The sequence below is a fragment of the Mesocricetus auratus genome, unplaced genomic scaffold (assembly GCF_017639785.1).
Source record: "Mesocricetus auratus isolate SY011 unplaced genomic scaffold, BCM_Maur_2.0 Super-Scaffold_100010, whole genome shotgun sequence".
NCBI lineage: Eukaryota > Metazoa > Chordata > Mammalia > Rodentia > Cricetidae > Mesocricetus > Mesocricetus auratus.
The window spans coordinates 27963389-27987182 of NW_024429194.1; the positions used below are offsets into that span (position 1 = coordinate 27963389).

Below are 23794 nucleotides of genomic sequence, written 5' to 3' on the forward strand. Positions count from 1 at the left end.
GGAAGCATGACTTTTGTGGAACAAGAAACAATGCCTCTGTGGCCCAGGAAGCAGGACCTCTGTGGGTCAGTAAGTAGGACCTTGGTAGACCAGTAAGTAGGACATCTGTGGGCCAGAAAAACAGGACCTCTCTGTGATTCAGAAAGCTCCTTGTGAACATTGAATATACTAGAGGCATGAGTTTCACAGCCTTCAGCACTGTGCAAAGTAAACCTGTGTATAAGCCACTGAATCCTGACACTGATTTCTTTCCTCCTTTCCTTTCTCTTCTTTCTCTCCTTCCTCCCTTCCTTCCTTTCTTTTTCTTAGTACACTAGAAAGACAGTGTGTCTGTGCACATATTATATAAGTCTCTAAAATTTCCTTTCTATCATTCTGAATTTCTAAAGAGGCAGGCCTGTGTTATGATTCGTATTAAGGGCAGAACAAATTCTCCTGATCATCTTTAAGACTTATTTGAAACATGACAAGTGCTTTTAAGATTAACATATGTAATTACTTATGGTACTTTAGAATCTAAAATTAAAACACTACTTATTTCTATACACAAATAAGATCTCCATGATTTTTAAAGTACTGTCGCTTGAAGAAGAGAAGGTACATGGAAAATAAGTTGCGGTATTCTGACTCAGTTTAAATGTAGTTTACACAAGTTCACACCTTGGGAGATCTTTTCTAACAATTCAACCCAAAAAGAGGAAGTTCTGAAAAATGTTATTTTATTTATATCATGAAAACCAACAAAAATTTTGATTATGGTTTGAGAACCTGCCAACTTTCTAGAAATAAGATTGGCCAGCCATATGTAGCCTTTTTTTCCATTCTAGAAGTAGAAACTAGAAGGAGAATGTTAATAGCCTTGAACTTCCTCTGTAGAAGGCACATTTAAATAATAATTGGTTAGACTTTCCAGAATGTAATTTTTGATCAGACAGGACAACTTCATTAGGGAACTTATTTTAGTTGTTTACTATTTAGTATAGGAAAATAAAAAATCCAGGTAACGTTTGACTGGGCAACGAACAAAGCTGATTGGTCAGTAACTCAAGGAACAACAGACTATAGAACCAGCATGAACTCAGTATCATGTAGCCAGGCATGTTCTTAGAGGAAGCACCATGTACATTCACCATCCTCTGAGGAACCCATGAAATCCCATGACAGGAAGTATCTTTTCAGCTCATGCAGTACATGAATGAGATTTCATCAGATGAAGGCATCGGGTGCTGACACATGGAATCAAGAGAGCTTGAAAAATGTGACAGGGCTAGTCAGGCAGAACTTCATGGGACCTTGCTACCTTGTTTGCTTGCTGGCTCAGAGCTTGGCTCAAATGGACAATCTTTAAGGTTACACTAAATGGATGAATTTGTGTGTACATACTATGGAACAGTCAAGAACAACTCATAGAAGCATTAAGCAATGAGATAGGTGATGTTTTTACTTAACTATATTCTTCATCTCCCCCTTTCCTTTAGTTGACATTTTCTACTTTAATGATGGAGAAAGAGCAAGACCTGTGAGTGCTTATGCACAGATATCAGCATAATTCCCTCCTCTTCATCCCTCTTGACCTGCTTTGGGCTTACAGCACTCATCACTTCTGGGCTAAATTAGTGTCTTTGCCTCTTAGCTGATCTTTCCTCTGTCTCAGTGATGCCAGACTTATGCTTCAAAATGAAAATTTGCTCATGTCACTCTAAAGAAGAACCCTTGGAGTGCTTTTCTGTTTCTTTGACCTAAAAATTTACACTCATGTGATATCTGAGACCTTTTAAGGCCTGGATCCTCTATCGATAGTCCATCTTTTCCCCATCTTGAGCCAAAGAATCTTCTAACATAATGTATTCTCACTTTACCACTGCTCCAAACAGCTGATAAAAAACATCCAGGCTGAACAAGTTGTCAAAAGTTTTGAGTCTAAAACGTAAAAGTCAAGTCAGTTATGAACTCAGCCAGCAGTTGCACAGTCCTCTCTGATGTTCTGTTTGGATAAATTATGTATACGATTTTTTTTTTCAGTGTAGTTTCTTTGAGGAAGCCTTCCATCACCAGATGGGTTTGATAATGGCTGAACTCAATACCTATTCACTGCTCTGTCAGAGGATTCTACTTGTCCTGTCTGGAGATAAAAAATATCCCAACTATCCTTGTGTCATTTCCCAAGTTCTCAAAGTCTTAAATGTCAGCACATGGCCCCACTTTATCAGTTCCTTAGTTGATCTCCTCCACTGATGGTCAAGCCACCTGCAGGTATTATTTCAGAAAATAGGCAGGAAGACAAAATACCAGAAACAAAGAGGAGTTGTGTCTTCCAAGAAAAATACTAGCTATTTTCAGAACCATCCTGCTTTTGAATTCTTTGGCATCAGCAGTCTCAAACTGTCACTGAAAGGAAGCTGCAATGACTCTGTGAGGCAGGCAGGATTAGCCAGTTATTATTTTGTTATCTACAAAAGTCATATCTTCAAATGTTATTTTCCATATCCCAGTGGCCAATTTGAAAACTTAAACTTAACAACCTAAATTTCAAGCTCTGCTACTGACTAGCTCTGTGTCCTCTTAGACATTAAATTTTTTCAAGTATTACTTTCCTTTTCTGGAAATGGAGACTATCAATATATACCTGTCACATGATTTTTATAGATAATTTAGATGCCTAAGATAACACAGTAGAAGCTCTAAACAAATCATCTTGGAAACAATCTCTGAAGTGCATCTCATTCTCCCTTAACTTTGTAAAGTTTCTTACTTGACAGCCATGGCATTCTGAGAACAGCAGCCAAGTATCTGTTCTTTGTTATGCCCACACACTTATGCTTTAGAGATGAAATTGTATGCTTATGAGAGTCAGTTACGTTTGCATTCAAACCCCAAGACAGCTTGTACATGATCCTTGGAAGAAGAATACACTTTTGCTAATAGTGTTAACATACAAAGCAGTGTGGTGGATTTGAAAAAAAAAATCATGGAAGTAGCAGATGTCATGATCTTCAACACAGCTTCACTATTCACTATTTCCAAAGCAGTGTAACTGCCAGTCAAAAGGTAGATGGTGACTTCCCAAGCATAGATCATCATTTATGACATGGCATTTGACACACATCACAAATAAACACTTGTCATTATTATTATTATTGCTTTATGAGAAAAACAAATAAAATGTCTATTCTACTTTTCAGAAGCTGGATTTTCCATAATCTTGGCCGGAAAAGGATTGGTATGACCCAAAGTTATTTCTGTCTTCAAATTTCACAGCCAGAAAAATGAGTTATCTTGGATTTTGTAAAGCTCCCAATTATACTGCCAGACATTCATTGACCTTCTAGCAGAGAAATAGTATAATTTGCCAGATAAAATCACAGGACTGGAATGAAGCAATCTTTAATGTCAGCTCTGTCTCAAACATAAGGTGTCTCTCCTCCTCAAATGCTTGTAGGATGTGCATCTTCTGACCATGATCCTTGCGATTTAATGGGCATTTTAAATTTCTTGGGAGAAAGCTTAAAGACTATAAAGAATGTACTATGAGATTTAGTGTACTTGAGCATGGTGAAAGGCTTCTTGCAAAATATACTTCTCAGACCTTAGAAATATTTTTAAGGTTTAGACCAAATTATGTTGGGGAGAGGAAAATGTGCTTCAAAAATGTATTTTAAAAATTATGTTGAAAAAATGAACTGTTGATGACTAAAAATGTACCAGTTTCACAAAAATTAATGCAATATCTTCCTAAAGTATCAGTGTTGACTTAAGGTTCCCCTTGCTTACAGTCAAGGTACTTCTATAGATCCAATGAACACACCTTGAGATGACTGAAAGATTGAAGAATCTGTGGCTTCATTAATTCAAAGCATAAGCACTTCAAAATCTGTTTCACTGAGAAAATGGTGTGTTCTGATGCTTTTCATCACTCCAACCTCCCGGACCCCCCTCCACACCCATTTCTTCTATTGAAACTGTCTTCTGCAGTACCATGATGCTCTGATCCATGGAGACTAAGAACTTCCAAGTTCTTCTTCAATTCCATGAATTTATCGCCAGTATTGTAGCTATATAATCCTCATTACCATATAATAATTCCTTAGTCTTCTAGCAAGTGTTCACATATGCTTCCTGTTGTCTAATCTGTCTCCAAGGCTTTGTATTAGTGTTTGTCTGTGAATGGTGTATTGGTTACTTTTCTCATTTCTGTGTCCATATACCTTACAGTCTGTAACTTACAGGAATGAGAGGTTATTTTATCTCATGGTTCAAAGTATATAGTTCATCATAGTAGGGAAAGCATGGCTTCAGGGGCAAAACAGCTCTTCACGTTGTATCCACAGCCAGGATGCAGAAAGTGACCAATGCTTGGACTTAGCTCAGTTTTTGTTTTTCATCCAGTTGAGGGGCCACAGCCCAGGGAATGGCATCTATACCCCACAGTAGGGTAAGTCTTCAGGTCTCAATTAATATAATTTATATAATCCTTCACAGAGGTGCCCAGGGGCTAGTATCTTCAGGAATCCTAGACTTTGTCAAGATGACAAACAACATTAACCATCACAGTCACTCACATGGAGTCTCTCAGTTTTCCCCAACAAGGGAAGAACACTCCTAAGAAAGAAATAAGATGAAATCATCCTTCTTCTTTAATGTTGTTGGGCTTATATTTGAGACTGCACATATCCTCTGTAAAACAACTTAGGCTTTGTGTGACCCAGCTCAATCTTCTTTTGCATTTTATTATCAACTCATATGATCTCACTTCCCTGGGGACTTATCTCTTTCAGATTACATCTCCACTTTAAAAAAGGTATCTCTGAGCTGGACAGCGGTGGTGCACTCGGGAGGCAAAGGCAGGCAGATTTTTGTTTATGAGGCCAGACTGGTATACAAAGCTTCAGAGAGAAACCCTATCTCAAAAAAAAAACAAAAAACAAAAAAAAGGCATCTCTGATTCATCAAAACCTTGGTTGAATTCCACCCCACCTCTGAATCTTCAATCAACTATTTCTTTCTTCTTTAGTTTGAATGTCTTATCTGTTGTTGTTTTGTATTTTTATTATAGCTATCCTATGCAAACTTTAAATTCCAGAATTCTGTAAGAAGAGGATCAAATGTATCCCTTTATTTCTTATGTATTTCTTATATGTCCAACATGCTTGTTAAATATTAAAAGGAACTTCTACATGATCAGGCATTTAAATGAAATTCAGACCCACGTTAAAACTAATCTATAATTATTATGCATAATTTCCAGATATAAGCTATATTAAAGGGTATCAAGTGTCTAAAATGCATCTGCAATAGAATAAATATAACAAGTCACAAAATATTGTAAAATGGAAAGATAGCTTGGAAGGAAGCAACAAGGCAAAATATAGAGAACTGTATGTTGTTCTGAAATCCCCAGCTCCTGGAGAGAACAGTAAAGTCACCCTCTTTCCAGGAAAAACCGTCAAAATGGAAAAAGTAAGTAAATCATCTATAATCTATGTGTCTGCAGAAAAAATACTATTGATCACACACACACACACACTCACACTCACACACACGCATATGGTACCATATCCATTCTCCAACATTTGTTTTGTATCCAACCTAGTTAGGAAATTTTGTTTCTAATTCTGTTCCTGAACCATGTGTGATGATTAGTGAATCCATTCCCAAAGATAGAATCGTTTGTTTATCAAACAGGGGTAGTAATATCTTAGTCAGTGATCCCTCAGGATAGATTCTATTCATGAAGCATTTTTTCTACTTAAGAACAAAGAATATTTTGCAACTATTTTTATTGTGCATATTAGCATGATAAATACGTGGGTTGAGAAACATACTTCCTGACACTTTTGAAGGCCATTAAAAAGTTATTCATGTAATGGTAAAAACAAAATCTCTATCCTTCATCCTTATAATCAGTGACATGCAAATATGAATGACAAGAGATACTACTTTAAGAGTCAAATATTTATTCCTGGCTGTTTAGTTCCTGTAAATGGACCAGTGACCCATCTTTATGCACAACAGGTTCACATCTGCTTAATGCCCCAAATGGAGTAATGGAATAGGCTGAAATATAGATGTCAGAGACTGCCGACTCAGGGGCCAGAAGTCTGGCGGCCTGCTTTCCTGGAATGGTTTTCCGGGAACAATGCACTCTCCATGATTAGTTTCCTTTAGACAAAATAATTGAATCTAATGCTCTCATGTCAATGAAAGCACTTGGATTATCAGCTTTATGTGGTAGCCCCTAGAGGCTCCAGGGTCTGGTATTAAAACTTGCCTTTGATTAAACCTCATCTTGCTCTATACATCTTTATGCATAGCAAATTAAAAGCTATTATCACAACATATTAGCCACAGTTTTAAGGCTCATGATGCTTCTAAATGTAAAGGAAAACAACTCCACATTATAATGGATGTACTATCTTAGTTTTCCTCTTTACATTTATCATCTGTTTTATGTTACACACAACAGTACAATGCTAAACAATAGAGAAAGATACAGTGATACAAAGACACTGAAAGGTTTTACAGTGCAGTGAAGAACAAATATAAACTTAAAATTTATCCTATTAAAATAAAATCATCCTGAGGACGTCAGAGAGGACAAGGGAAACATAAATTTATGGCTATCTAATTGGAAAAGGAATTTGCCATTTATTAAAGCATGGCTCAACTGAAGAAGGAATATTAACTAGGTGATCTTTCAGAAAAAAAAGAGTTTTAGGTTTACTTTGGTATTTATAGCTGTCATTTGTAGATATTTGTTTCAATTTTCTTTTACGTAGCATCCACAAAATATGGAAATAAAGAAATCGAATCTAGCAAGGGGTGACAAAAATATTTTTGTAACATATCTTACCTAAAAGGAAATAGATAAGTTTAAGACAACTGTGTTCCCTGGGAACACAATTTCTGGGAAAAAAACATAAAGCAAAACAACTCTACAGAGACAGCATTTGCTTCCTGCATTGACCACAGCACTATGGTTCTAATATGATCTTTATGATTACCAAAACTTTACCCTCATAACTTCAGGTTTAAGCATCTACAGAGTTGATTCCCAATGCTTATCTTTCCAAATCACTTCCTCTCTTTCTCAACTCATCTTTGTTATTCATTTGAAATTTCCATCTTCTCTGTTTCTCAAACACTGCAAAACTTGTCTTCTGGTGTGTAGCTTATATTTCACAACTAATTATTATTGTCACTGCCTGGCACATCTTCTTAAATGTGATGTTCTGGGTACTCCTCTCTCATGGGATGAACACAGTTGTGTCAGCTGCAGAGGTCAAGATCAGCCAATGTTTCCCTGTAGAAAGTGGCCTAAAGAAGCCAAAAGATTAGACACTTCTGAAATAAAACATCCCTTGGCTCAGACTCAAACAGCACTTAATTAAAACTGTTTTGTTATATGGCAATGCTACATATGTTCATTTCCAGTCTCTATTGGTGCTCACAAAAGAACTAACACATGTCTGATAGGTACTTTAATTTAGAGTTACCTATGCTAAGTAGCATACTAGACCATTGTCAGTCAGCAATAGTGAATAGGATACTCTCTAGTTACCTATGCTAGATAGCACACTAGGCTATTGTCATTCAGCAATAGTGAATAGGATACTCTCTCACCAAAAACTTGGAAATAGGGTGATTAAGCTCGCTATTGTAAAGAAACAGTAGCAAGAAAGAGAAAAACGTGAATTTCTCCTTTAGATGTGGGGAATGAATAAATGATAATTCTTCCGGTACAATACCTCCTTCCACTTTTCAAATCTTTTCCTTAGGACAAGGAATGCATTCTTCTGCCTGTGGGAGCCTCTCCTAGGGTAGCCATTCTCAAATGCTTCTACTTCTTAAGCTTCTGGAATTTTAAATAAAACAGCTTGTCCCTTGAGTCATTTCATTGCCAAACATTAATTTTTGGATCCAAAAGTATATGCTTTTATTTTGTTTTCATTTGTTTGTTAAGTTTTGTGTTATTGTCAGACCTATTCTATAACTTCTGGCCTCATGTAAGTCTCTTGCCTCAATTTCCCAGTTCTGCCATTACTGGAATGCCAACTAAAATAAACACTATTAGCCTTGGGAAAGAATTGTTTTTTTTCCTTAAAAAGTCTTAACTCCTGATCATGGAAAATGTGGTTGAAACAGTATAACTAAGTGACCTGCTAAGATTTAGTTATTAGTTACTAAATTATGCTCATATGCAATTTTTGCAAGAAAGAAGCTATATAAACTCTACTAATTTCATTCTGTATAATGCTCAAACATACTGCTTTGAACACATTAGACAAATTAAGAATACATACAATTGTAGTTTTTAGTTAGTATTATTTCTTTTTGTACTAGCAATATAATGGAAAACACACATAAGTAACAGCTAGAGTCTTTCTTGTATTCCATATCACATTTTTTGAGAAGTCTAAGGAAATAAAAAATAAATCTTCCACAAAGATAAAGATGAAAATCCTACAGAGTTGAGCACACAAACTTTGTGAATAGGTATCAATTTATTCCACCCCTCCATACATTATCTCAGTCCCCAAATAACCAGTAACAGTAACATTCTCTAAAGTAATGCCACCAAGTTCAGGAAGTAACATGAAGACACTACATTTCACCTTGACACATCAAACACATATGAAAGATCTGCAAGCCAGCTCTTCCAAATAGTCCTCAAACTCTAAAAATAATTTTCTGGAAGGAATAGAATTACATACCTGGACACCTGGTATCTTTTCTCAGCACAACAGGAGATTTGGCATGAAGCTAAAATGAATGGTTATTTGGAAAAAGAATGTGAATCTTGCTGAGCTAGTGGTCACTTCAGAGTACTATTTGAGTGACTGATCCTGTTCAGTTCAGAGGGATGGGTGTGATTAACTGCATCGAGGCAAATGATTCATTCTTGCCACTGTAAGTCATATCCAGAGTTCAGCAAGTACTTCCTATTTCCCTTCAGTTATAGTGGCCTTTTTATGGTACATCAGGTGACAGAAACTTTGGTTCATATCCAGTTTGTGGGGAAGACAGAGTCATTGAGTAATGGAAGACAGTGGTCTATGTGTCACATTTTCTCACACTGAAGGAACTTGGATTTATAAAAATCTTTCTTAAGAGTGCCAAAAGCTGTCATGCACCTCATATGACGTTTTGCAATTGATGCATCTGATGCATGTCCATTTTACAAATCAAACCAGGGAACAGTAAAAAAGTAAAGTATTAAAGAACTGACACTAGCAAGGGCAGTAAGTTGGAGGTAACTGATAATGTGAGATTGATTCAGAGAGTGCAAAGACTCGAGTTACAGTGACTTGAGAAGTTATTAGGAAGATTTACAGGAGTGTGTCTAAGCTGGATCACACAGACTTGGCAAGGAAGCCTTGGTGTCTCTTCCCAACCAACAGCAGTGAGATCCTGAAAATAACTGCTATGGAGATAATTATACCATAGAATCCTGCAAAATCCACTAATCAAGTCTTTCCCTTTGTCTGTATAAAAGTAATTATTAAATGCCTTGCTAGATTTTAACAAAATAGTAACATCATGCAACCTGATTTCCAAATAAATAATGGAAGTAGAGGGTTAAACCACTGGCAGCAAGCTCAATCAGGAGGCTGAAGCACTAATTAGAATAAGTGAGGGCTTAGACTTGGCTAGCAGTGGGAGAGACAACAGGGAGTTCCCTTGGAAGTTTTGTGCTAAGTAGACAATTCCACTTGCTGTTTTGGGAGAGTATAAAAACCTACATGCTATATGTAGTCCCCTATCATTTTTCCTGTTCACACTGTACATACGAAAATAAACTAGACTGTAGATAAATCTCCCTTCCAAGATCTAAGATGATAGCCCTTTACCATCTTAGGCTTGATGTTGTGACAGTGAGTAGAGGTGTTGTTCTCTCCTGATATGTTTGTAGAATGCATTTAAAGTCACTTTCATTGAAAACATCTTATTTCACCTGAAACTATTCTTCACAAAATAAACTTTGACACAATTCATCACTTAAATAATATCTAAGTAGAACAATTTACATGTATATGAAATACATTTATTCTCAATGTGATATGTTTGTTACAGTGTCCTTATGAATATTAAGTGTAGTATTATTTTACCCATTTATAAAGGAAAAAAAACATGGTCTGGTCTATAAGTAGACTGAAGGGGTCAATGTTGTGACATTACACTCTAGGATAATCTGTCTGTTTGGGAAGATTACTATATTTGAATTCAGAAACAAAGATCCCTGATAATTTATTTTATTGTGTAAAATAATGTAGAAGTTAATTGTTCATAGCAGTAATGATAGTGATGAGAAAATAAATATCCTCTACAGTAAAGCCACTACCTGAGGTATGAACATACTCTGAACAGGTCTATATCAAGAGATTATAATTGTCCCATTTTTTCAAATGGAAAGATGAATTATAAAGATCTAGTCACCTGTTCCCAAATCTCACAGCTTACAACTGGCTGTTTTCTGAGTAACATTTGCTAAATCAGCAGCATTATAATTGGACATATAAAAATTAATGAAAAAGAAACGATATAGAATATAAGTGTGGTATTCCATGCCTGAAAGCTTCTAGTCTTAAAAACCAAAACAAAAAAATTGTTAGAATGATATTACCTCTGATGGTCCTGATGCAGACCTTTCAGTTACTTAACATGGATGGAGTAATACGGCATGTGGGTGTGAGGTGGTGTTGCTCTTTCTATCATATACCAGCCATCGTGGACATGCTTCTGACCTCAACCTTTCTTGGACATGCTTTTCCCATTGGAGTCTTCTACCTGGGTTGTTGACTCAGGTCAAACCCCTTTGATTCATTCTACCTTATTTACTCCAGATTAACATAAAATAGTTCCAGAGTCAAATAGGGAGTAGAGTTCCAGAGATAGAATGCATGTTAAAAGTAAAGATAATAAATGTTCAAATCATGAACTCTTTACTGCTTGAAAAATAACTCATTTCCTTACAAAAGTATCCTATAACCAATCATTTTATAGGGGATAAAAATCATCATGTTGATAGCCAGTCTGCAAGTAACTGCTACCAAGATTCATGGCAAATATTTCTCATGACCTAAAATAGCACTAAACATGGAGCTGGGATATCTATCATTCAACTGTAACAGACAACTCTGCAATGCAAGTGTGAGAAAAGGGCAACTAATTCATTTCAAAGACAGCTCACTGCAGGTTAAAAATATAAAGAACATTTTTTCATAAATGCATTATTTTTTTTCTTGAATTTTCCAAATCGTTGAGAGATTTTTCAATGCATAACCACTTAAGGTCTGATTTAACATCCACGATGAAAGAAAAAAGTCAGCAAATACAGAGTGAATGGATAGTGTTCAACACAAAATGTGATAGTGAATAATACAGAATGATGAACTCAGAGGTCCAGAAAGAAGCTCCACTAGCAGTGGGATACTTTCTTTCAATACAAACAAGCTATATGACTGCTAAGCAGAGTAGGGACCCAGTCCTATGTCCCCAAAACATCCATAGCCAAACCATCAGAGAGTGGTAAAGGATTAGGTAGGCTAAGATCAAAAGTACAAATGAGATTATCTTTTCCCAAGTACAAAAGGAACTGAACAAGCTGATAGTGTTTTCAAGAGGGAGACCTTTCCCTACAAACTTACTAAGGCACCTATCCTTGTCATACAAGGGCAAAGCACACTACCAAACTAATGATATCAATACCTATATAGACTAGCATGTAAAAACCTTCTTTCTCCTTGATGTAAGCAATGCAATATTGTAGAGCACCCAGGGATTCTTTGTCTAGACCGCCACTGATGGATGCCTCTGAACAACTTTTTCAAATTATGGCCACTCTCTGTAGTCTCTTCTTATTGGTCTAGTCACTGCTAGACATCTGATTTTGTTAGGAAATTAATCTCCCCTGTTGGCTTCTCGGTGAGCATGTTCCTAGAAATGTTATGTCCTTGTCTTTCATGTCTCTTTTGGGTGTAGGGGCTCACCTCACTGCTCCTGCATTCTAGACTGTGGATATTCTATGATAAACTGGTGAAGAAATGAAAGAGCTCTTTAAACAGCAAGTTCACAAAATGTGCCACTAGTTGTTGTATAGTTACACTAAAGGTAATCGGCTTCTTACCCTTCTTTAGGTAGAAACTAAAGGGTACCTACCTACCCTTCTTTAGGTAGAAACTGCATAACTTGCTTTTTTATCTGTTAAAAAATTTTCTATGTTAAGGATTATTTAGGCATCATTAGGAAAGTATGTTATATAAATCAGATAGTACTTAGAAGACTCCAAATCTTGGTTCATAATCTGTCTCCATATTTAATGTTATGTTTGGAATATAACCACATTCATAAATTACTGGTTAGATAATGTCCCTTGTGAATAATTTCATAACATCAGTCAAGAGCATTAAGCTCCTTCCAAAACAGGAAAACCAGAAAGACACATACCTCCATCCATCCATGCTGCAGGTACTCAACCCCTCAAGATAATGTCAACTACTGTCAAAACTTTATATAATGTTTGATAATTCCACATTTGAAAAAGGTCAAGGGTACATCTAAGTTGTAGATTATACTAGTTACCTCTGTGTATTAGACCCATTTGTCTAGACCTGTGCTCAGAGTCAGTGCAGCCCAGACACACATTTAGTTGCTGGGTTGGCAATCCATCCCTGAGCCACTTTGTCTTGACTGGTCACACACTAGCTTCAGCCTGTTTATCATTTCTTCCACACAGGAGTCATATCTGAAGAATAGTACTGGTAAAATATAATTTTTTTGTTTGCTTGCTTTTATTTTTTTGAGACAGGGTTTATGTGTATAACAGCCCTGGCTGTCCTAGAACTCACTCTGTAGACCAGGCTGGCCTTGAACTCACAGAGAACCCCCTGCTTCTGCCTCCCTGGGTGCTAGGATTAAAGACATGCACCACCACCTCTCAGTATTTCTTTACTTTTTATTTTTTTGTTTTTTAGAAGTATAATTTATGAGTCAGACAGACGCATTTATATCTACAAGAAAAATCTAGTTTTCTTCAAAGCTGGTCTGTTCCCTCAATTAGCAATATGTGTTTTGAACCAATGATTCTGAGCATCAGCCATGGAGAAGTTTGGGAAATTTTCTTCAAAGGATAATAATTATAGGTCTCATGCATCCTTGCAAATGGAGCCAAGCAGGAGTCTTTATGTTGTAAGTAATCAAAAAACTACCTTTGGGACATCACTGCATGCTGAATGCAAAATAACAGAACAGAATGGAATGGAAATTAAGTCTCAGAATTAGACACTGCCGAGATTCTCTGGAGTATTTTGTTTGATGATTCTCTGAACTATTCTGGCAAGCAGAAACTCCTGTAATGGTGGAGGCATGAAATACAGCAGCTCCATGGTCAAGTCAGCAGGTTTCTTGGCAGTAAGTCACATGGATTAACAGTATACAGATATGTAGTGTGAACAGCCAAGAGCCTGTCATAGTTCTCTGCATTTCTTACAGTGTATTTTTGGCAGGAATCTCACAGCAGTGTGCTCATCCTCTGGGAAAAGACTAGTTACTCAGTGGGCCTAACACATGGCTGCACACTGGATCCACACAGGGTGGTTTTTAAAGAATTTCCTTTGGGATAGAGTTCTAGAGGGTTCTATCATTTGGTTTAGTTCAGGGTTCCAAGGCACTAATGTTCAGCCAATTTTCTAGGGCTTTGCATCAGGACAGTGAAGGTTGAAAAGCTAAATCTTGTGTGAGTCCCAGCTTCATGCTTTTAAGAGCAGAGCACTTTGTTTTACTGAACATCAAATTTGACTGGAGTACCCTGCATTTCTAGGTAAAATTGGGAATTTCTGAGCAAGTCACAAAGTAATACTTATATGTTAAAAGGCAAGAAGGTTATTTGTTATGCTTTTAGTGGACAAATAAGAATCTATCCTCTTATTTTATGCAGAACTGTTAATGGCTGGAAAGCTCTGAAAGAAATCAAGCAACTTGTAATAGACGGGAATAGCATCTTCAAAGACCTAATTGTCACCTGAAGATAAGGATTTGTGTTAGGATTGGGGAGACAGGGAACATGGCCAAAAATTTCTGTTGAGAACAGAGATTGTCAGTCACCATGTATGAAAAAGCTCTTCCCTATGACTTTTCAACAAGGCATAGTCAACAAACATTCATTTCCTTGCTGGACTGGTACACTTTCCTGTTTATTGTATGGTTTTGTGCTAGATTGTTCCTGAAAGGAAATCCTTGTTTTACTATTATTGATAGCATATTTAGTGGCCGTCATGGTGGAATTCATTTATGATAGTTGAATGAATCTTTTAGTCCTGTAGATACACAAAACTCCAAAACCAGCCCCATCAGAGAGAAACAAAAAGGAGGTTGCCTGCTTAGAAAGTTTGAGAAGCAAAAGTCCTATTAAAGGAATGAAATTAAAATTCCATTAAGTTTCTGTGATTGACTTAAAAAGTGAGCAACCTAACTTCCCTCTAAATTGAATAAACAAAATCTGCTTATTGTGTTTTACAAGGCCAAGGATTATCATTGTTTTCTGGCATTTATGGCTTCATTAGGCATATGATGCCAAACGTATTTTTCCCTACTTGGAGCTACAGAGAACAATTATGATTTTCCTTTGTTCTTTTTTTTTAAGCAGCAGTGAGGTTATAAAATGAAAATCAATTAATTTTGGTTTACCTATAATGGTCAATGTGTAGGTTGGAAGAAACTTCCAAGAAGACTAAAGAAAAAACCTTCTACTGAGTCTAAGCTTTTCTAATTACAAATGGTACCCTTACTTTTCTCTCAGAAAAAGCACTCATTGGCTTCTTATCAAAGCATAATCACTGATTGTGGTGGTTTGAGTAGATTTGTCACCATAGATCTGTGCATTTGAATGCTTGGTCATCAGGGAGTAGCACTATTAGGAAGTATGTCTTTGTTGGAGTAGATATGGTGTTGTTGAAGGAAACGTGGCACTCCATGCAGGTTTTAAGGTCTCAGATGCTCAAGCCAGGCCCAGTGTGTCAGTTTTCTTCCTGCTGCCTGTGTATCCAGATGTAGAACTCTAAGCTACTCCTGCACACCATAATTGCCTGTATAACATCACAATTACCTCCATTCAGAAAATGTACTCAACTTCTGAACTGTAAGCCAGCCCCAGTTAAATGTTTTCTTTAAGAGTTCCTGTGGTCATGGTGTCTCTTCACAGCATTATAAAACCTAAATAAAACACTGTACAAAGAGATGCGCAGTTGTGTACAGAGAAAGACAGTTGAATATCTGTTTGCAATCACTGAAGTATGGAAATGCTGCTGTTTTACCAACGTGATCACACAATTCTATTGCTTGGGATTATTTAATCGAGTCTGTTGAGTAAAAAATTACCTATATGGAAAGCAGAATGGAAACTTCAGAGTAAATCACAAGTCATAGGGATCTGTCAGGAGTATCACGAGCCTATGGTATACATCTCAGAGGGGTCCCTAGTGCATGCATTGCTCACTCCCTTTATTTTTTACCAAAATTTGAGTGGGAGATGAGTGCTTCTTCAGAGTTTATCCCTGAACAAGAAAGAGAAAACACCACTGTTCTTAGAGTGATAAAGAAGTCAAGACATGCAAAAACCACACATTCCCTATGGTATCCAGAGGTATGGAAACCACAAGAGGCAGAAGAAGCTGGAAGCTATCTTTGGTAAGTAGATAGCTCTTTGGTTTTTGCCCTATCAGTGATTTCAGAAGTGCTAGTCACGCTTTCCCTGTGCCAGGGTTGGTCTTCTATATTTGTCTAACATTTCTTAAAGGGTAAGGCTCCTTGTGTTAGAATTTTTTTATCCAGGAAACTGCTGAAGGTCAGATTACATGGAGGAATAGAAAATGGTTAATATGAGATAGTCTACCCAAAGAAGGGGACCACAAGAGGCTGAATTTAAAAAGGAGGAGCAGAACTGAGGGCAAGGGGGTTTCATATCAACGCTTCTTCCACCAAGTCTCCTTCAAAATGGGTCCTTTAACTTCTTATGTCAAAATAACTATAACTGCTTTGATATCAGATGATGAGTTTAGATGAACAAAGCCAAGACACACATTCAGAGGTTATTTTAAAGGTCTTTTATGAGAAACAAATATCTCCGTGGAGAAAATCAGTTTCATTTGGAAGCAGAGATCTTATTTACCTGATGCCATAATCGCTCCTCCACCACACCTCACAGACTAACAGTAAATACTACTGTTCCTCTGCTCACACAGACCTTCATAAAATTCTCAGCAGCATCAAAGCTTGCAACATCTACCACCTACAGAAATGTTAATAGTTGGCAGTTTTCTTTTCAGCTCATCTGCTTCTGTAGCTCCCACCCTTGGTTATTTTTCCAAAGGGAGCTAGTGCCAGAATAAGAGCACTGAACCTCCTCTAGATATCACTGAGTATCTTTCACTTCTTATTTCTAGAGCATGAAAAGCAATGAAGCTTCTCAAGAATCTAGGGCTCTTCTCATTGCTCTGGTCATAAAAGAATAACAAAAGAATTAAGGTGCAGAAAGTAATGGCTGCTCAAACGCTAGCCTCATCAACTTAACCAAAAGTTGACATGTAAAAAGGGAATCAAGGGAAGGAATAATCAAGGATGTTAGTTCTTAGCCAAAACGTTGGAATCCTTACCTGTAAGAGACATTTGGCAATGGCTGGGTGTGTCTTTGGGTTGTCATGCTTTGTGCTAAGGGATGCTACTTACATTTATTGACAGGTCACACATTCTGAAAACATCCTAAAATATAGAAAGCCATCACTACACAAAGAATTGTTCAGCCCAACTGTCAGTCATTTCTCTGATTAGAGGCCTCCAGCACAGGCTGTTGTGGTGGTAATGCCTTTTCTGCTGCTGCACTAAAATCTTTTGCTTGTTTCCCTGTGAGTCAGGTCATGCTGTTCCAAAAGAGGGAGGTGAGAGCAAAAACACTCATTATACTTTTCCCTTAAATTCTGAGAGCAATGTAACCCTTCCAGACTGTTCATCTTGTTTCTTTCTTAGGAAATTTTTCAACATAAAAGGCTGTCCAAATCAAGATAAGTAGAAATTTGACTTAGGCACAGAAATTACTAGGCTGTTTGAAGACCCACTAACCAAAGGTGTAAGGACGTCAATATAGTCAAAACCCTGATAGTTATGATAGGCTTCAGAGAACCAAATCTCATGCAGAAAGCTTGGTAAAATGGAAAACAGTGAGCCAAAGACAGTTTCTGAATCAGTAAGACTAGACTACATGAAAGCCACAAATATCAATACCAAGTAGCCAAGTTCTGATGAAATGGTATGAACTATTTCTCATGGAATTTATAAGCTTGAAAGAAAAACTATCATTGCAAAAGTTCAAAAGGATGCAGCCTATGGATAGAGCTAGAAAAAATGATTAGGCTAGACAATAGCATGTAATTATTACTGGATCTTTAAAATTTAGAAACATGGTTGGTTGAGATGGCTGAGTGAGTAAAGCTGCTTGCCATAACCTAAATTAGACCCCAGGAATTCACACACAAAGAAAGAAATAACTGGGCCAGTATTTCTCTGACCTCCATATGTGCTCCCTGCCAGCCCCTCAAACACACAGAGAAGAGTGTATGTATAATTCATATACATATGTAAATGAATTAAATAAGGTAAAAAACTGTAAGTAACAAATGCATATCACATACAATGGATTTCACATGAAACACCAAGTTAGGAAAACAATTTTTATACACATCTAAGGCTTGATTTCTGTGGTGCTCAAGAAAATCAGCACACTGCAAACCCTAACCCCAAAACATGTCTTGTCTCATGTGAGTCCTTCATGCAAACAATATGGAACTACTATATACTTCTATGAAAAATTACAACCAATTTTCCTGGATTTATTTATCATTTTTTTAATCTTTGTGAAAAAGGGAGACTTTCATTTCTGGTATAATTTCATATAATCGAAAATTCCCTTTTCAAGATAATAATTTTTATGTCTGAAATTTGGGGATAACATTTTTCCAAAGTGTTTTCTTGTCATCTTATTCTGGAAAGTAAAATAGAATCAAAATTATTTCAATTACCTATGCAAAACTAAAAATTAGCTACTATTTTGATTGAGAAATAAATTAAATATTGATAGGAATTTCCTCTATGGTATATCTCTGACACTGTTAGTTTAGATAATGTTTGTATATATTTATTACTAACTTTGTACCCTCTGTAAAAACAGATGACACTTTAGGTACATGTATTACAAACAATTATAAACAAAGATACTTTAGAATTGCTTTCACTGGGCATGTGATATTTTATCAACAGCACCAGGATGAGTCAGATGTTAGCATTTTCCATCCTTAAAATCTCCTTTCAAACTAAGTAGATTAGTTTAACTTTCCCCAATTTTTTAAACTTTGGTTTGAACCACAAAAAGTTGAACATATATATATATATATATATATATACACATATACACACAGACACACATATATATATATATATATATTCAACTTTTTCAGTGAACTTAAATAGCCATGGCAATGGAGCTGTGCTTCAAAGGTGAACCATAAACCTACCTATGACCCCTCCCCAAGTTTCCAAAGTCTCATTCATTATACTTCAATTTGAGATAAGCACATAAAGTTATCATCTTACCCATGCTTTCAAGTAAATAATTTAGTGCTGTTCACTGCAGAACAGTGCGATTACTTGGTTTTTAAATATTTACTATGGATGAATTTTGTATTATTCATTACCCACATATAAATTACTAATGCACAAAACCACACAGGTACACTATAGCAACACATGTATTAGATAAACAAAACCTGAGCTCTCCTTAGAAAGTAAAAGGAATGAAGTATTTACCAGCTGTCAGAGGTGGTCCTGAACAGTCCACAGAATCCCTGAAACAATGGGTCCTCAGGCTTCACTCTTCTGCTATGGAGCATTTTCTCCATTTCTTTTAATCTCTTGTTTTTCCCATTTTCAGGAAGACTGCACAATTGTTTACCTAAGTCATTCTTTCAGGGTAGATCTGTCTGGGGAAAAGGCACCTAGGGAATGCAGCTAGGAGACCTAGAAGAGGGAATGTGATGATCCTATATGGGGAGAAAGAGATGGCAATGGGGACAGCAGGCAGCTAAGCAGCAAGAATATAAAACAACATTCTGGAAGGTTTGGTTTCCTGCTGCATCTAAGCAAAGAGATAATAAGCCATTGTGGGATCTCAGAAGTGTCTTTGATCTAAATGTTCACTCTACTCATTGTTTGTGGCTATGCTTTCCTCTTTAACAATCTCTGGCATACTAAAGCAGATGTTAAATACATTTAATATTAAAGATATTAAATACTACCTTATTGATGTGATGCATAATCTTTGCAGGAAAAATCTACAGAAGAAGGCAGGAACAGTTGAGACAAGAAACACCACGATACTAGCTTGAGCTATCCTATCTGAATCCTTCATTGCCATTACAGACATTCATGAATACAGAGGATAAGGATGGTGAAACAAACAGTTCAAATTTTTTAAGGAAAGAAAAAACAGAGAGAGTTGTTTTGCTCTCTACTGGATCCTTTACTGCAAAATGGCAGGTAGTGAGACTTAAAGGGTTTCAAATCAATTTAGCAAGGTCCTGCCAGAATCTCACTTTACAGGGACAGAACAGGATGAAATGAGAATTCTTACCACACTTTACATGCATAGGGAAGTGTTCTTTTGTATATTTCTGCTTTGCAAATTTATTCTCATTACAGTCTTCTATATGATTAACAATAATTGGTTTTCATCAATGATCACTGTATGTTTGCTTGTATGGGATGTGTCATTGTGTATATGTTTGTTTACCTTTGCCTATGTCTTTAAGTGTGTATCTGTGTCTGCGTGTGCATGATATGTGTGTCTCTGTATGTATCTGTATGTACATGTGTCTGTGTGTGTATCTGAGTATGCTTGCTGGTGTTGACTTGCTATTAAAAATCCTCTACTTTTGTCGATGAAATCAACAAGGTCAAAGGTCCCCAGACTTATCTTCTCAGTCTTAAATGTAGCATTTGGCAAATGTTTAGCTAGACTTTAAATGAAAAGATTTATTGAATAAAGGACAGATGATTGTCTGAGAGAGAGGGGAGGGGAAGGAGGGAGTGAGAGAGGTAGAGAGAATGAGAGGGGAGAGAGAAACTGTGTGTGTGTGTGTGTGTGTGAGAGAGAGAGAGAGAGAGAGAGAGAGAGAGAGAGAGAGAGAGAGAGAGAGAGAGAGAGAGAGAGAGAGAGAGAGGATAGAAGACACTGGCTTCTCAGAGTCCCTTTTGGACAAAGAATGTTAAAAACTTTACCTACTTTACATATTAGTCTTCAAGAGCATAACACATTTAGCCTTTACTTTTGAATTTTTCAGAAATATTGATTCATATTTTTTTCATAAAGAAGAATGTGGACTAAGAAGTGAGCATAGCTACTTTCAGTCACTCAGCTGACATTACAATAATAATTAATGGGTAATTATCAACATGACTGTGTTTTTCATACTGTTGTTTTCTAATTTGTTGATTTGTTTATTAACCAAAATCTTTTTATATAATTTTTAAAAATTTAAATTAGAAACAATCTTGCTTTACATGTCAATCCTAGTTCCCTCTCCTTCCCCTTCTCCCCTGCCTCTCACTAACCCCCTATCCCATCCACTTTCTGCTCTCCAGGGAGGGTGAGGGTTTCCATGGGGGATCAGCAAAGTCTGTCACATCATTTGGAGCAGGGCCTAGGCGCTCTTCTGTGTGTTTAGGCTGAGAGAGTATACCTCTATGTGGAATGGGCTCCCAAAATCCATCATTTGTATACTAGGGATAAATACTGATCCACTCCCAGAAGCCCCAAAGGCTGCCCAGTCCTCTTAACATATGCCCATGTTCAGGGGGTCTGGGTCAGTCCTATGCTAGTTTCTCAGCTATCTGTCTAGGGTCCACGAGTTCCCCCTCATTCAGGTCATCTGTTTCTGTAGGTTTCTCCAGCCTGATCTTGACTCCTTTGCTCATCACTCCTAACTCTCTGCAACTGGATTCCAGAAGTTCAGCTCAGTGTTTAGCTGTGGGTATCTGCTTCTGCTTCCATCAGCTACTGGATGAAGGCTCTAGGATGGCATATATGTTAGTCATCAATCTCATTATAGTGGAAGGGCATTTAAGGTAGCCTCTCCACTATTGCTTAGATTCTTAGTTGGGCCATCCTTGAAGATCTCTGGGCATTTTCCTAGTGTCAGATCTCTTTAAACCTATAATGTCTCCCTTTATTGTGATACCTCTTTTCTTGCTCTCCTGTATTTTGCTCCTCCCCGACTCAATCATGTCCTCCTCTCCCCTTCTCTTTCTCTTAATTCCCTCTCCCCTCCCCCATGCTCCCAATTTGCTCAGGAGATCTTGTCCCTTTCTCTTTCTCTGGGGGACAATGTATGTCTCTATTAGGGTCCTCCTTGCTTCCTAGCTTCTCTGGAGGTGTGGATTGTAGGCTGGTAATCCTTTGCTCTATGTCTAATATCCATATATGAGTGAGTAGATACCATGTTTGTCCTTTGGTGACTGAGTTACCTCACTTAGGATGGTTTCTTCTAGTTCCATCCATTTGCCTGTGAATTTCAAAATCCCTTTGCTTTTGTTTGTTTGTTTGTTGTTTTTTTCTGCTGAGTAGTGCTCCATTGTGTAAATGTATCTCATTTTCTTATCCATTCTTCAGTTAAGAGGCATCTAGGTAGCCGGGTATTGGTGGCACACGCCTTTAATCCCAGCACTCGGGAGGCAGAGGCAGGTGGATCTCTGTGAGTTCGAGGCTAGCCTGGTCTATAAAGTGAGTTCCAGGACAGCCTCCAAAGCCACAGAGAAACCCTGTCTCGAAAAACCAAAAAAAAAAAAAAAAAAAAAAAAAAAAAGAGGCATCTAGGTTGCTTCCAGGTTCTGGCTATTACAAATGATGCTGCTATGAACATGGTTGAAAAGATGTCCTTGTTGTATGAGTGTGCATCCTTTAGGTATATGCCTAAAAGTGGAATTGCTGGATCTTGAGGTATACTGATTCTCATTTTCCCAAGGAATCGCCATACTGATTTCCAAAGTGATTCTATGAGTTTGCACTCCCACCAGCAGTAGAGGTGTTTTCCCTTTTCTCCACAACCTCTCCAGCATAAATTGCCATTGGTGTATTTGATTTTAGCCATTCTGACAGGAGCAAGATAGTATCTCACAGTTGTTTTGACTTGCATTTTCCTGTTGGCTAAAGATGTTGAGCACTGTCTTAAGTGTCTTTCAGTCATTTTAATTAGATTCCTCTATTGAGAATTCTCTATTTAGTTATGTACCCACTTTTTAATTGGATTATTCAGTGTTTTGGTGACTAGCTTTTGTGTTCTTTGTATATTTTGGAAATCAGTCCTCTGTCAGATGTGGGACTGGTGAACATCTTTTCCCATTTTGTGGGATGCTGTTTTGTCTTGTTGACTGTGTCCTTTGCCTTACAGAAGTCTCTCAGTGTCAGGAGATTCCATTTATTAATTGTCAATCTCAGTGTCTGTGCTACTGGTTAAACAAAAATCTTACGTGCAAATTCTACACTAAACTTTAGAGCTAAAACACAAAACCAATAAAATCATTGACTGACTGAATTGAGGATGGTAATTTTTTGTTATAGATGATTTCCAAATAAATGGAAAGTCATTAAATTAATTGACAAGTATTAATTAGATGAGGACATAGCACTCACCGTAACTTGCTCATTTTGTGAAAATAATTGACCATTGAAGAAAACATTCATCAGCCAAAGTCATCAGATAAACAAGGATAACTTGACTATTTCTTGAAATACAGATAAAATATAGCATGATAACGGTTTCTGAGAAAAAGACACAATAAAACAAAAAGGAAACAAGGACAGGTAGCATTCAGTCAAAATTCTCCAGGTTCTGTGTCATAAAAAATAGGAATGTTTCTTACATTTCAAAGATATGTAATTCAGGGAGAAATAAGAAGAAAAAGAGAAAATTATGTTTTGTGGCATTTATTAAACACACCAAAGACATCGTAAACAACAAGGAATGAATAGCCTAAATTTCAGAGTGTTAATGATGAAACATGTAACACTTGTCACATGTTATTGAACTAAACTATACCAATTAATTTTTAAAATCTTGATAACCAAAGCTGACAAGTTAAATACGTAAAGAAGAAAAGTGGAACCGTATCATTGATTGTCCCGATAGCATTTCTTTTCCCCCTTTGTTAAGACTTTGTTGATTCCACTGAAGCACACTTCCCTCTGAATGATCCTTCATGCATGGAATATTCTTTATATCTACCTACTAAGTTAGCTACCTTCTTCTTCTATCCACACTGTGCTTTCAATTATTAATGGTACATTTCATATTATAGTACCTATTCCAGATTCATTCTTTCTCTGCTGAATATTCATAAATCACAGAGGAACAGACTACATCTCTTGGTTCTAAAATATGTACTTAGCCACCCTTACCTTTTTTCTTAACTCCTGTCAATAATATCTACTAAATCTAAAAATAAAATTAACAAATTTGTAAATCTTATAAAATTATTCTGTAAAAATTAAATGTATTAGATTATCAGAAACAATGATCTCAATAAAAGTTTATCATTTTTCAATGATTTAGAATTTATTAGAAAGTAGTACCTACTTTGCTTTAACTTTTATCAAGGTTACATGTTTGAAGTTTAAGGCTCATCAGTAGACAAGTTAAAGAATTAGAATTTCTTAATACATATTTCCCTTTGGGATTGCTCTGAAATTGAAGAGAGG

At 36.8% G+C, this 23794-nt stretch overlaps 1 protein-coding gene across 3 annotated transcripts in view; it reads right to left on the bottom strand.

Moving 5' to 3' along the window:
• Nyap2 (neuronal tyrosine-phosphorylated phosphoinositide-3-kinase adaptor 2) overlaps positions 1–23794 on the bottom strand; it is a 238955-nt gene that overhangs the window by 138630 nt on the left and 76531 nt on the right. The gene's annotated exons all lie outside the window — the stretch shown is intronic.